At 37.6% G+C, this 12,985-nt stretch overlaps 1 protein-coding gene and 1 long non-coding RNA gene across 3 annotated transcripts in view; one reads left to right on the top strand and one right to left on the bottom strand.

Moving 5' to 3' along the window:
• LOC105483349 (TRAF family member associated NFKB activator) overlaps positions 1-3,531 on the bottom strand; it is a 105,640-nt gene extending 102,109 nt beyond the window's left edge. The window contains exon 1 of one of the 2 annotated variants that reach the window (XM_071072853.1): positions 3,381-3,531. The gene's annotated coding sequence lies outside the window, so the exon portion shown is untranslated. Of the gene's footprint in view, positions 1-3,277; positions 3,299-3,380 lie in introns of those variants that run through there. The other variant, XM_071072857.1, reaches the window with a different exon arrangement.
• Positions 1-12,985, top strand: part of LOC139357131 (uncharacterized) — a 73,474-nt gene that overhangs the window by 25,630 nt on the left and 34,859 nt on the right. The gene's annotated exons all lie outside the window — the stretch shown is intronic.

Here is a 12,985-nt window from a genome sequence, read left to right as displayed (position 1 = left end):
GGGTTATCCACATAGTTACGGAGATAATTTTAAAACATTCAAGATAATACCATGTATGCCAATATATTTGAAAAATTTTTAAAAAGAATCATTGCTAAGCAAAAGCAAATAAACTAAGCTGCATGAAAAATAGCATAAACCCCAAATAGATCAATAACAATAGAAGACATTGTAATAGCATTTAAAGAATTATTTTCAAAAGGGGATGCCAAGGCCCAACAGTATTATGGATTTCTTCTTTAAACATTTCAAGGAACAGATAACTCCTATTGAATTTTCTTTAGAAATTTTGGTATTTTTATCATTTTACTTTATTAAACTAGTCTCAGTTTAATACTGAAACCTATCAGTGATATGTTCTAGAAAATAAAAATACAGACTAATTTTTACAGACTTATGAATATAAAAATGAAAATACACACTAAACTTCTAGTTGTGAATATGAATATTAAAGATTCTCAGCAAATTTCAAACATTTCTCTTTAGCATACATTTTCTTAATATAAGTTGGATATAAAATTAATCAATTTGGACACACATTTTGCTTACCACAGTTGTAACTGAATTGTGGTCTGCAGCTAGCACTGTCATAATAGGAAGAAGGCTTTTTGCACAAAGCATAGGAACAGCTGCTTTGTTTATTTGGTTGCTCTGCCTGGATAGGGTTCCTTGGCTTATGTCACATTGTTTTCATTCTTCTTCTGTTAGTTTGAGTTGTGAACAGAATTGTGAAGCCAAAATAATAGAGAAGAGGTGTCTAAGCATGTGGATTGAAGAGAAAAAGAGGAAATGTGTAGGTTTGGTTGGTTTATTTTGAACTACCAATTTATTATTTTAATTGGAGCAACAACAAAACATAGCTTATAACTATAAATCTACCTTTATTACCAAAACAATCATTTTAATATCATGATTTTTGATGACATGGAGTTTTAAAAAATGCAACGACTGTCTTGTGTAACAGCAGACTACTACACAGTTTGAAGTAGAAAAACCATACAGTTGTCTCTAATGATACCAAAAAGACATTGAGTATAGTTTAACATGAAGTCTCCATTTTGTTTTTATTTAAGTAAGCCTATAGTAAACAAGGTACTTGGCAATTATTTGGTTTTTATGATAAATGTACTTATCTCAAACCAACAGCCAACCTCATTCTTAATGTTAACCACTAGGGAAATTCCCACTGAGATCAGAAACAAGACAAGGTTGACTGCTTTCTTCTCTGTTATTAAACACTGTTCCAGAAATTCTGGCCAATGTGGTGAGGAAAAAAAGGGATAATACATGATTATATTTTTTTCTGTCTAGGCGTCACATGTGAGTTACCTAAAGTAATTTAGGAAAAATGAGGGATCAATAAAATTGCTAGATGAAAGATAAAATTGTGAAATTAAGAAGCCAGCAATAATTAGTTAGAAAATATAGTGGAAAGAATATCCCTATCAAGTACCTTTACTACACACACAAGAAGACAAAACAAAATATACTGGAATACATTTAATGATAAATGTATTCTACTGAGGCCTTAATACATTAGAGACACATTAATAGAACATTCAGGCAGGAAATTTCTATGCTATAAGGATGATCACTTTACTCAAATTAGTGCATAAGTTTCATGAAATTCTAATCAGAACTTTTTCAGGGGAGCCCTTTATTTATTTTTAATCCTCCAGTTAGTTATCTCTATGACTCAATGTCATAAGTGTTTAAAAGAAGTAACTAGACATTGCTGTAGAGCCCCAGTGGGCTGCCGGGCAGAACCTCAGGCAGGTTAGACTGGGTATACAACCCCACATCTTCTTCTGGCTCTGAAGCTAACTGCTTGGAGGCACACTAGTGCGCACCACCTGTGTGCACGTGGAAGTGTATCCTGGAGGGAGTGAGGAGATGGGAGTGGGTGAGTGAGAAGAAAGACCTGGCTTCTAAAAATGACTTGGTTGCTGTGTGAATATGGCCAAGTCATCTTCCTTTTTCTATCATAAGAGTCTCCATGCTTTGGGATATGACATCTCTCAAATATTATTTTAATATAAAATAAAAGGTAGACCAGTAGTAACAGAAAGCCATGGATAAAGAGGTGATATGAATTTATATTTAAGCCCTGGTTCTGCCACTTACAAGCTTGAATATCACAGCTATTATAATAATTTAACAATAGTGATAATAATTCTTGACTTTTAATATTTTTGAGCTGTCATTTTTCCTATGATTATTCTTAAGAAAATAACTTTATGAAATATTACATGGTATTTAATATTCATTTTTGGTTGTGAAAATATGAGGGCTAATTGGTAATAGAATAAGACTAGATTACTATAACTGCGTAAGTTTAAATGGTCCAAGGAGATGCAGCACTGTCTATAAGATTAATACTTTAGTGTAATGAAATATTCACTATCATGTGCTTTCTATGAGATGAGAAAAATACTAAACTTGAGTTAATTATTATTATTATTATTATTATTATTTTGAGATGGAGTTTTGCTCTTGTTGCCTAGGTAATGGCACTGTCTTAGCTCACTGCAACCTCTGCCTCCTGGGTTCAAGTGATTCTCCTGGCTTAGCCTCCTGAGTGGCTGGGATTATAGGTGTACACCACCACGCCCGGCCAATTTTTGTATTTTCAGTAGAGACGGGGTTTCATCATGTTAGCCAGGCTGGTCTCCAACTCCTGACATCAGGTGATCTGCTGGCCTCAGCCTCCCAAAGTGCTGGGATTACAGGAGTGAGCCACCACGCCCAGCCTTGAGTTAATGTTTGAATAGACACACTGGATCAGGCCAGGATCGATTTTTAAAAATATAACCAAAAAGTATGAATACACTTTCACTTTAACTTACTTTTCAGCCTAGTAAGTTATGAACAACTTAAGCCAAATATCTTTCAGCATAAATATCAACATTATGTTATAAAAATCATTCATTGGAGAAGGCTCTCATTCCAGATATAAACTTAAAAAAAATCATTCAGGTAGAGACATAAATTCTATCCTAAAAGTTAAAAAGAAATTGAAAATTTAAAAAAAATTTTCCTTGGTCTTGGCTAGGGACCCTATCATTTATGTATTTATTAATTAAATAGAGATGGGGTCTCACTATGTTGCCCAGGCTGGTCTCAAACTTCTGGGCTCAAGTGATCCTCCCACCTTGGCCTCCCAAAGTGCTAGGATTATAGGCATGACCCACCACATCCAGCCATTTTTTGAAGGCCAAATTTCTAACTATGACATTGACTACAAAGGCATTATAGAATCATGTCATAAATTACTCACATAGCAAGAGTAAGAGGGTAACATATCTGCAACACTTCAGTTTAAGACATCCAGGCCACCTTGCTAGGTTGAGAATCAGTAGGAACTATTGAAATTAGATTACCTCTTCTCCAGGTTACGAGTCTTCCTTTGTAGACTATTCCTCTGTAAAGATGTAAACAGTTACACAGTCGGAAAGTGTTTTCCACAGGCTCTATCAATGCTGCTCAAACTGTCCATAGCTCTCCCTTCGTTGAAGTGAGAACTTCCACTGAGAAATCCCCCAACTTGAAGACTTCCTTATTTGTAACTAGCAACAGCCAATCATGGCACGATACTGAAATGAAGCAAAGACTATCAGAAAATATTCTGTAAACCACTCGTGACTGTAGTTCTGACTTCCTTTTGAAGCAAAGATACTTTGTGTGAATAGTTAAGGCATTTTAACATCAGCAGCAGCAGCAGCAGCAGCAGCAGCAGCAACAACAACAACAACAAAAACCCAGGAACTGTAAATACAAAAATATTTTTGGATTAAGCGTTTTATGTAAGAAAATTTAAAAGTTCAGTTTATTTGATAAGTGGCTTTTTGACCTAAGAAGCATATTTATAAACAGGAGGTAAAAACCAAATTTGTTTATAGTTGTCTTTATGGCCTACAGAAGTCACTTGGAAGAAGCTTTGTAGTAATAAGGTTTAAGCTCAGTTGCAGAGCCTGAGCTTAGGTACTCAGAAGAGAGATGAAGCAAACAAGGCTCTTAAGACAGCTTTTCTGCCTTGAGAACTTAAGGTTCACTGTTTGTGGGATAAATGTGTGTTCCAGCAAACTTGGGAAATGCTTTACAAATACATGTATTTCTCTTAGGTTACTTAGAGCAAAACATCACATTTTACATGCAAACGGAAGACACCATGTGCACCACAGACATTTTTCTTTGATATAAAATTTTAGAGCTGGAAATGACCTTAGACAACATCTGTTTCATTTCCTTTTTATTACAGATGAGGGAAACAGGAGAAGGTAAATGCTCAATGTCACAAGTAAAGTTAGAAGCAGCACTTAGATTAACATCTGAGTCTTTTGAATCCAAGTGCATTTCTTTTTTTTACTGCACTACACTCTTGGCAAATAAAGTTATTAAGCTGGATAAAAACTGTGTCAATTAAGCAGTCTCCTTTTTCAGCTCCTGCATTCTATATATGAGAAGTCTGAGGTTTTACCTAAACTTCAACAGTTACTAAAAGGTCTAGAATTTAGAACTTCTGATTCTTAGTCTAGTTTGTTTTCCACTTTGAAACACTGCCCTCTCTTAAATTATATGTTAAATAAACCTGAGATATGCTACTTATGATGAAATTATTCCATAAAAAATAATTTCAAAAGTATCTAAAATGCTGAATAAACTTATGATTAAAAGGCTTCTACTTACTCATCTAGCATACAATGAAGCATTACATTTCTTTCAGAACTATGGGTTTTATAACTATCTCACTGATGAAATGTTAAATATTAAATGCTTGTGTGCAATAGAAAAATAAAACCAACCTATCCAGTGCTGTAAATATGGCAAAAGAAACCAACAAAAAAGTAAGATAGTCACTAGTGAAAGGCAAATTTACTTCTTAAGAATTTACAGTTTTGAATGAGCAAGGTTTTAAAAATACAGCTTTTAAAAAAAGCAGGTCTCCTATCTAGACTGGGAAATGCCCCTTTGGTCTCTTCATCCTCCCTCCTCTATTTACTTTGGCATTTGAGCTTGGCTGACACCCAGCCTCCTGCAGAACTGGCTACTCCTGGGTGTGTTGGCCTCAATCTGGTGGGGCATTGTTTGAGAGAGGGTCCTGCGGCCAAGACAGAGAAGCTACAGTTAGAGACGCTTTTTGAAGAAATTCTGAGTTCATGAAATTTAAAACCTATGCCACTGACCAGTTCTAGACTAGGCAAAATACGTGAGGCAGATGGAAGTTTTAATTTTTGTTGTCTCTAGTAGTTCCTTTTCGTATTTACCCGCTCCCTGCCTTTTTCTTTCTCTCAGTCATAAATCATGTGACCAGGACTGACAAAAATGCAGAAATTCCTTCAGAGGAGGAAGCAAACTGGTACTAAGCCAGGATTGGCAATGGTTAGGGTATAATGACCAGGGCAGGAGTGGGAGGAGCATCTCCAAGCCCAAGTTAGAGGGTGGGAGGCAAAAGTCAGGTTCGTATTCAGGCAGAGAAGAATGGCTGAGGGGAGTTACTAGTCAAAGAGTGCAGACATCACTGCCCTGGGGCAGCAGGGTTCTCAGGGCAGGTCTGGTCGAAAGGCTTCCTTAAGAAGAATCCTGGAAAGTCTTTTTTAGAGAGAGTGGAGAGCAAGAAAGCCAGGTCTCCTAATTGCTAACTAGGATTTAGGAATAGGTTCCCTCCTTCAGAGGGAGACCCAGGTGCCTGAGACTCTGGCCAAGTAGCCAGTTAGGTAGCCAGGCTGCATGGGGTGGGTGTTTGATTGAGAAACTTGGTTCAGATGATCACATGGACACCTACAGGGTGAATTCATGCTCTAGGCACAGTATGTGTGAAAACAGCAGTGTTTTCTAGGCTCTACTTGTTGGTGGGCTGATGCTTCAGGATTTTATTGGCCCATGGCCACAGTGGGGCTGACGCTAAGGGAATTTGAGACCTGCCGGGATGATAGATACTCTTTTTCCACGACCACCCCAACCTCAATAAATTGTGCACTGGGCAGAGTAACCTATATCATTTATTTGCAACTCAATGAAAATTTATGCCAAAGTTTTTCTTCTCCATAGAGGATATTTGCATTTTAGGTCGAGTTGTAGAATTAAAGGTATCCCCATTTAATGAAACTTCTGGTCACAGTGAATGGATGAAAGGGATATAGTGGATGTAGGGAGTGGGATAGTATAGGGAAAATGTATTTACTCTTTACAATTCATATACTTAAGATGTTACCTAAGTTGATGATCGGCCTTATACCTGTAGGGACATTTAATTAGCATGCTTGGTCAATTACAGTTGCATCAACCCCCCTCATATAACTTTTGACTCCTCCAAAACTTAACTAATACATCTTACCTATAATATAAAATTGATTAATGAATATTTTGTATATGTGTTATATACTGTATTCTAACAATAAACTAGAGGAAAGAAAATGTATTTAAAAATCATAAGGAAGATAAAATATATTTGCTATTCATTAAGTGGAAGTGGATCATCATGAAGATCTTCATCCTTGTTGTCTTCACATTGAGGAGGCTGAGGAGAAAGAGGAAGATGAGAAGGTCTTGCTGTATCAGTGGTTTGAGGAGTGAAAGAGAAGGAGAAGGTGAAGGGGGAGGCAGGGGAGGTAGGCACACTTGGTATAACTTTTTTGAAATAGAATCACATATAAGTGAACCCACACAGTTCAAACCCATGTTGTTCAAGGATCAACTGTATTTATTATAGTATATAATATTATCTACTATGTGTTAGGCTCCATGCTGGGTGCAGAAGTTCTTAAAATGCTTTTTTTGCTCTTGAGGAGCTCATATTCTTAAGGAGGAGATAGACGTGCAAATGTTTAACTCTGTTCATTGACAAAGTTAAGAGCAGCGATGCATACGAGTGCTAGCTGTGTGGGCAGATAGGCAGTTCTCAGAGCTCGAGCTACGCATGAAGAGATACCTAGATACCCAGGGATTAAACAAACAAGAGAATCAAAGGTTAAAAATTTATTTCATACCCTTCTCCACATTCTCAATAAATCCACTCTGATTTTTTTTTTTTAGACTAAGCTTGTGGTTTTTTTTTGCTTGTTTCCATAGCTTTTTTAGTAAAATAATTGTAAAAATCTTAATTATCTTTTTAACATTGTAGGAGATTATTTATAATCTTTACTCTTTTTTCTTTCTTTTTTTTTTTTTTTGAGATGGGGTCTCAGTCTGTTGCTCCAGACTGGAGTGCAGTGTTACAATCATAGCCCGCTGCAGCCTTGAACTTCTGGGCTCAAGCAATCCTCCCACCTCAGCCTCCTGACTAGCTGGGACTACAAGTGGGCACCACCACTCCCAGCTAGTTTTCTTTTTACATTTTTTTGTAGAGTTGAGATCTCACTATGTTGCCCAGACTGGTCTTGAACTTCTGGGCTCAAGCAATCAACCTCCCAAAAGGTTGAGATTACAGGTGTGAGTCACTGCACCCAGCTTATAGTCTTGATGATAGATAGACACAATTTGAGTGTTCTTAGCATCTAGCCTTAAAAAATAAATCTGTGAGGTACATAGGCTAAGTAGTTAAGAAGTAGCTTGAGCATAGTCTTTTTAATTTTCTTTAACTTTTAAGTTCAGGATAAACTTGTGTCATGCAGGCTTGTTGAACAGATTATTTTGTCACCCAGGTATTAAGCCTAGTATCCATTCGTTATTTTTCCTGATCTTCTCCCTCCAGTGTGCATTGTTCCCCTCTATATGTCCACGTGTTATCATTTAGCTCCCACTTATAAGTGAGAACATGTGGTATTTGCTTTTCTGTTTCTGCGTCACTTTGCTAAGGATAATGGCCTCTAGCTCCATCCATGTTCCTGCAAATAACATGATCTCGTTCTTTTTTATGGTTGCATAATACTCCATGGTGTATACGTGCCACATTTTCTTTATCCAGTCTACCATTGATAGGCATTTAGGTTGATTCCATGTCTTTACTATTGTAAATATTACTGCAATGAACATACACATGCATGTATCTTTATGATAGAGCAATTCATATTCCTTTGGGTACATACCTAGTGTTGAGATTGCTGGGTCAAATGGTAGTTCTGTTTTTAGGTCTTTGAGGAATCGTCACACTGCTTTCCACAATGGTTGAACTAATTTACACTCCCATCAACAGTGTGTGTTTCTTTTTCTCTGCAACTTAGGCGCATTATTTTTGAGAACAAGAATAAAAGTGGGACCCTGGATTCCCCAGAACTCTGTCCTCCCCTTTATATGATAGGTATGTATTTTTGGCTATCAAAAGAAAGAGGAAATTTAGTGATATGTGATAAAACAAAGATAGATTAAAAATAAAAAAAAACTCTTGACAAACTCAAGTAATAGGCTGATGCCAAAATGAAATTCAATAGGAATAATTATAAAGTTGTTAGTTACTACTCCCCTCCCTACCACCATCCCACAAATGAACAAAAACTAGAAAGGAATTGCATAATCACGGAAAGGGTTGATGAACTGCAAATTAGTAGCAGTCACACAAAACTAACTTGAGTTTTACTTGAGGTGATAATATGGGAATTCTAAAAATATCCCCAAAGTAATAGGACCTTAGAATTCCCTCTAGAATGAGGGATGCATTAGTCCTGCTTTCTGACCCATCTTTCTGGGTACCACTCTTTAAGACCGCAAACAAACTAGTTATCAAACACTCATCCATATTACATGTGTATGATTGCAGGAATGGAGGATGTTTAGCTTAGAGAAACTGAGAAGGAGAGAACTGTATTCAAATATCAAATTCATTTATGTAGCTCCAAGAAAGGCTTCAGACCAGTGAGCCAGAGCTATAAGGAAAAAAAAAAATTGGCTTGTTACAGGAAAATGAACATTCCAATAGTCAGAAAACGAGATAGGCCACTTTAAGAGGTAATGAGTTCCTTCTTCCCCGGGAGAAAGGAGACATATGATGAATGACCATTGTTTGGAAATGTAGAAGAGATTAAAATCTCAGATGGGTTAATAATGACAAATACCTGTATATAATTTACTGTGGTCCTGGCACAATTCTAAGTACGTCACATGTATCAGTTTATTTAATCCTTATAATACCCTATAAAGGAAGTACTCTTTTATAGTTTCAAAACTGAGGCATAAGGAAGTAAACTGGCTTGACCAAGTACACGTAGCTATTAAATAGTAAGTGGAAACTGAGGTGTCTGTCTCCAAAGTCCATCCTCTTAACAACTTTTAATGCACCTGGGATTGCCCAATACAGTGCACTTTATCTGGTGAAGATTCTGTCACTCATTGACACATGACATTTTAACGGAGGCGGAAAAAAATTCAGATGCATTCTCTACCACTTTCGATTTCTTCTTTCTTTCTCCCTTTCTTTCTCCCTTTCTTTCTCTCTTTCTCTCTTTCTTTCTTTCTTTCTTTCGACGGAGTCTCGCTCTGTCACCAGGCTGAAGTGCAAAGGTGCGATCTCGGCTCACTGCAACCTCCACCTCCCGGGTTCAAGTGATTCTCCTGCCTCAGCCTCCCGAGTAGCTGGGACTACAGGCACGTGCCACCATGCCCGTCTAATTTTTTGTATTTTTAGTAGAGACGGAGTTTTACCGTATTAGCCAGGACGGTCTCAATCTCCTGACCTTTTCATCAGCCTTCCTCGGCCTCCCAAAGTGCTGGGATTACAGGCGTGAGCCACTGAGCCCGGGCTGATTTCTTCTTATGCCTAGTTGTGGAAGCTTCCAGGCTGACAAGAACTTAATGAACTGGGAATATACCACTGTCAGTTCCTGCTCAATACTTACCTGGGTCTTGGGATGGGCATGTTAAGAATAGCATAATTGAAGATGGCAGGAGGATGGGAAGGGAAAAGGAGGGAGATGCAGAAGGGGTGCTGATATGGTTGGGCTTTGTGTCCCCATAATCCCCACGTGTCAAGGAAGAGACCAGGTGAAGGCAGTTGAATCACGGTGGGAGGGGGTTTCCCCCATGCTGTTCTCGTGATAGTTAGTTCTCACGAGATCTAATGGTTTTATAAAGGACTCTTCCCTCTTCGCTTGGCACGCCACCTTCCTGCAGCCTGGCAAAGAAGGCGCTTTGTTTCCCCTTCACCTTCTACCATGATTGCAAATTTTCTGAGGCCTCCCCAACCATGCTGAACCGTGAGTCAATTAAACCTCTTTCCTTTAGAAATTACCCAGTCTCGGGCAGTTCTTCATGCAGTACGCAAACGGACTAACACAGGTGCTCTTGTTGAGAAGTGGAGGAGCAAATTAGCCTTGCTGCCTCTTTTCAAATGCCAATTTAGAAAAATAGGGCAACCAGGGAGGAGATTCAATACCATTAGTCAAGGAAGATGATAATGCACATTTGTTTCTGCAGTTTTACTCATCCTTCCATTTTTTTCTTTCTAATCTGTTATGTATAGCTTACTATGTCTCATAAAAAAGTACATGATACTTTCTACAGGGTACTAGGTGAACTATTTAAGTTTCCTTAAAAAGTCTCTGTAAGCTGACAGAATTTAATCAGAGAATGAGGCATCTCACCATTGAAGAATTTGTTTTAGATATTATACCTTCTACTTTCTGTTTTATTGGCCAATATAGCAATACATTTAGTTTATTACAAAATAACCTTTCTATTTTGATCTATACACTGGGATTTCTTTTTTCTAAAGTTGATGAGAAACACCAGCCAAAAGAATGAGCCTCACATGCATTTTTCTTTCTAAATTGAGAAACCCAGAAAAGTGGTTTTGATATTAGGATAAAATAGAAATTACTGAACTCCCCTCAAAGAGGTAAGGAATATATAAATCGTAGAAAACAAATTTGCATTACCTGAAATATATTTTTTTGGAATTATAAATTTATGAAATCGAAATTACTATGAGATGCCTGTCATCAATAATTTTCTATGTGAGAACACAGTAATTTAGTACTGATACAATTACTAATATTAGTAGGATTAATAATAGCTCATACTTGTAATTATCTATAAATGAGAAAGATAAAAAATGTTAGCCTGTCTGTAACCTCTAAGACACAATGGTGGTGAGAAAGAAATCAAAGAGGAGAAGAGAATAGAGGGAGAGATGGAAAGAATAATCCATAAACTCTGAGTTTTTCTATGACTTCAATAAAATAAGTCAGACTCTCGATGAGAGCTGACCTTTGAAAACTGTTTAGCATGACTCCAGGGGGATGTTTGGGAGGATTAACTAGCTGAAGCTTGCAGAGAGATTTCAAAGTTCCTTGTGTGTTATTTATTCCTTGGTTTACCAGTTTAATTCCTTTTTAATTTGATCATATTTGGTGGGATGCCGGAGCCATGATAAAATATCCAATAAACATGGGTTTCAAGTAAAATCACAAGCTATTGTTTAAGGAGGAAAGATTGAGGTAGTTCTAAAAGTGTAGAGGTAATTCTGTGCGTAGACATGCTATTTTTAAAAGATATTTTTAAGTTAAATGACTTCAAAGAATAGGAAACAGACCCAAAGAGATTAGTTGATTTTCTAAATATCAAACAGCTGACTCATAATTTTGACAATTTTTCACTGGCATTAGAGATCCTGGCTTCAAAGTACTTGATCACCTTTGGCATTATAATTTGAAGATGCTGTTATGGTTTGGAAGCTGAGTGGGATGGAATTGGTGAACTTTTTCTAATTACTCAATTGGTGAAAGAACTTGTGTGTTTTATTCTTCTTTTGTCATTGGGTTTCAGATTTTAAAATATTGTTTGGCTGGAAAAAAAAAAAACTTTGTAGAAACACCTCTTTCTCATGTTGTTTATTTATTCTTTAACTCTTCCTTCATCAGTTGCAATATGCTGATCTCCTCTTGGGAGAGGGAGCCATAGAACCAAGCCCAGTGGCACTTTCTGCAGCATGTCAGAAGTAACACCCATCTCTTTGCAGAGGAGTTAGGCAATATAGGTGCTGGAGCCGTAATTCCTGCGTTCCAAATGCTGACTTCACCTTTGACAAATGTCTTGTCAAACTTATGGTAGTTTTGAGAATTGAACAAATTAGTATGTGTAAAAGATTTAAAACCCTGAGCACATGGTAAGATTATGTAAGAGAGTTTCTTTGTTGTTCTTTTTTATTCACTGATGTGTTTTTCTTCATTGTCTCTGTAAAATTAAAATATGAATTGGCTGGGTGTGGTTGCTCACGCCTATAATCCCACCACTTTGGGAGGCTGAGGTGGGTGGATCATCTGAGGTCAGGAGTTTGAGGCCAGCCTGACCAACATGGTGAAACCCTGTGTCTACTAAAAAATACAAAAATTAGCCGGGCATGGTGGCAGGCACCTGTAATTCCAACTACTCGGGAGGCTGAGGCAGGAGAATCGCTTGAACCCAGAAGGTGGAGGTTGCAGTGAGATGAGATCACACCATTGCACTCCAGCCTGGGCGACAGAGCAAGACTCCATCTCAAAAAAAAAAAAAAAAAAAAAAAAAAGAAAAAAAATTATAATGTGAATTCATACAAGTTTTGCAGGAAAACTAGATAGAAATTATTTAAGCAAGATCATTTTTGTTTGTCTATGCAACTTCTGTATTGCCTTTTCCTTTTTCCCCTTGTAGCCTATGTACTGTTTGGGAAACAAACTCCACCCACTGTCCATGGGTAGGCTAGGACTGGCTCAGACCACTCAGTACATTATATTTCCCCGACCTTTGTTATTGGCTGAGGGTGGAGTGCATGACATGAGCCAGTCTTAACATTGGTGAATACCAGGACTCTTGCTTGGTTTACAGAGCTGAAAGTAAAAGTGAAGCACAGCCCTCATTATTTAAGCTGACAATCAGCCTAACGCTACAGGGGCTTCAACTACAGAATAAAACCATCATCACGAGATGGCCAAAAAGAGAGATGGGGAAAAAATTGGTCTTTTAAAAATTTTAGGCTGGGCGTGGTGGCTCACACTTGTAATCCCAACACTTTGGGAGGCCAAGGCAGGCGGATCACAAGATCAAGATATTGAGACCAGTCTGGCCCACATGGTGAAAC

The sequence above is a fragment of the Macaca nemestrina genome, chromosome 11 (assembly GCF_043159975.1).
Source record: "Macaca nemestrina isolate mMacNem1 chromosome 11, mMacNem.hap1, whole genome shotgun sequence".
NCBI lineage: Eukaryota > Metazoa > Chordata > Mammalia > Primates > Cercopithecidae > Macaca > Macaca nemestrina.
Note: the sequence above shows the minus strand (reverse complement) of the source record. Positions and strands in the feature narration are given on the sequence as shown.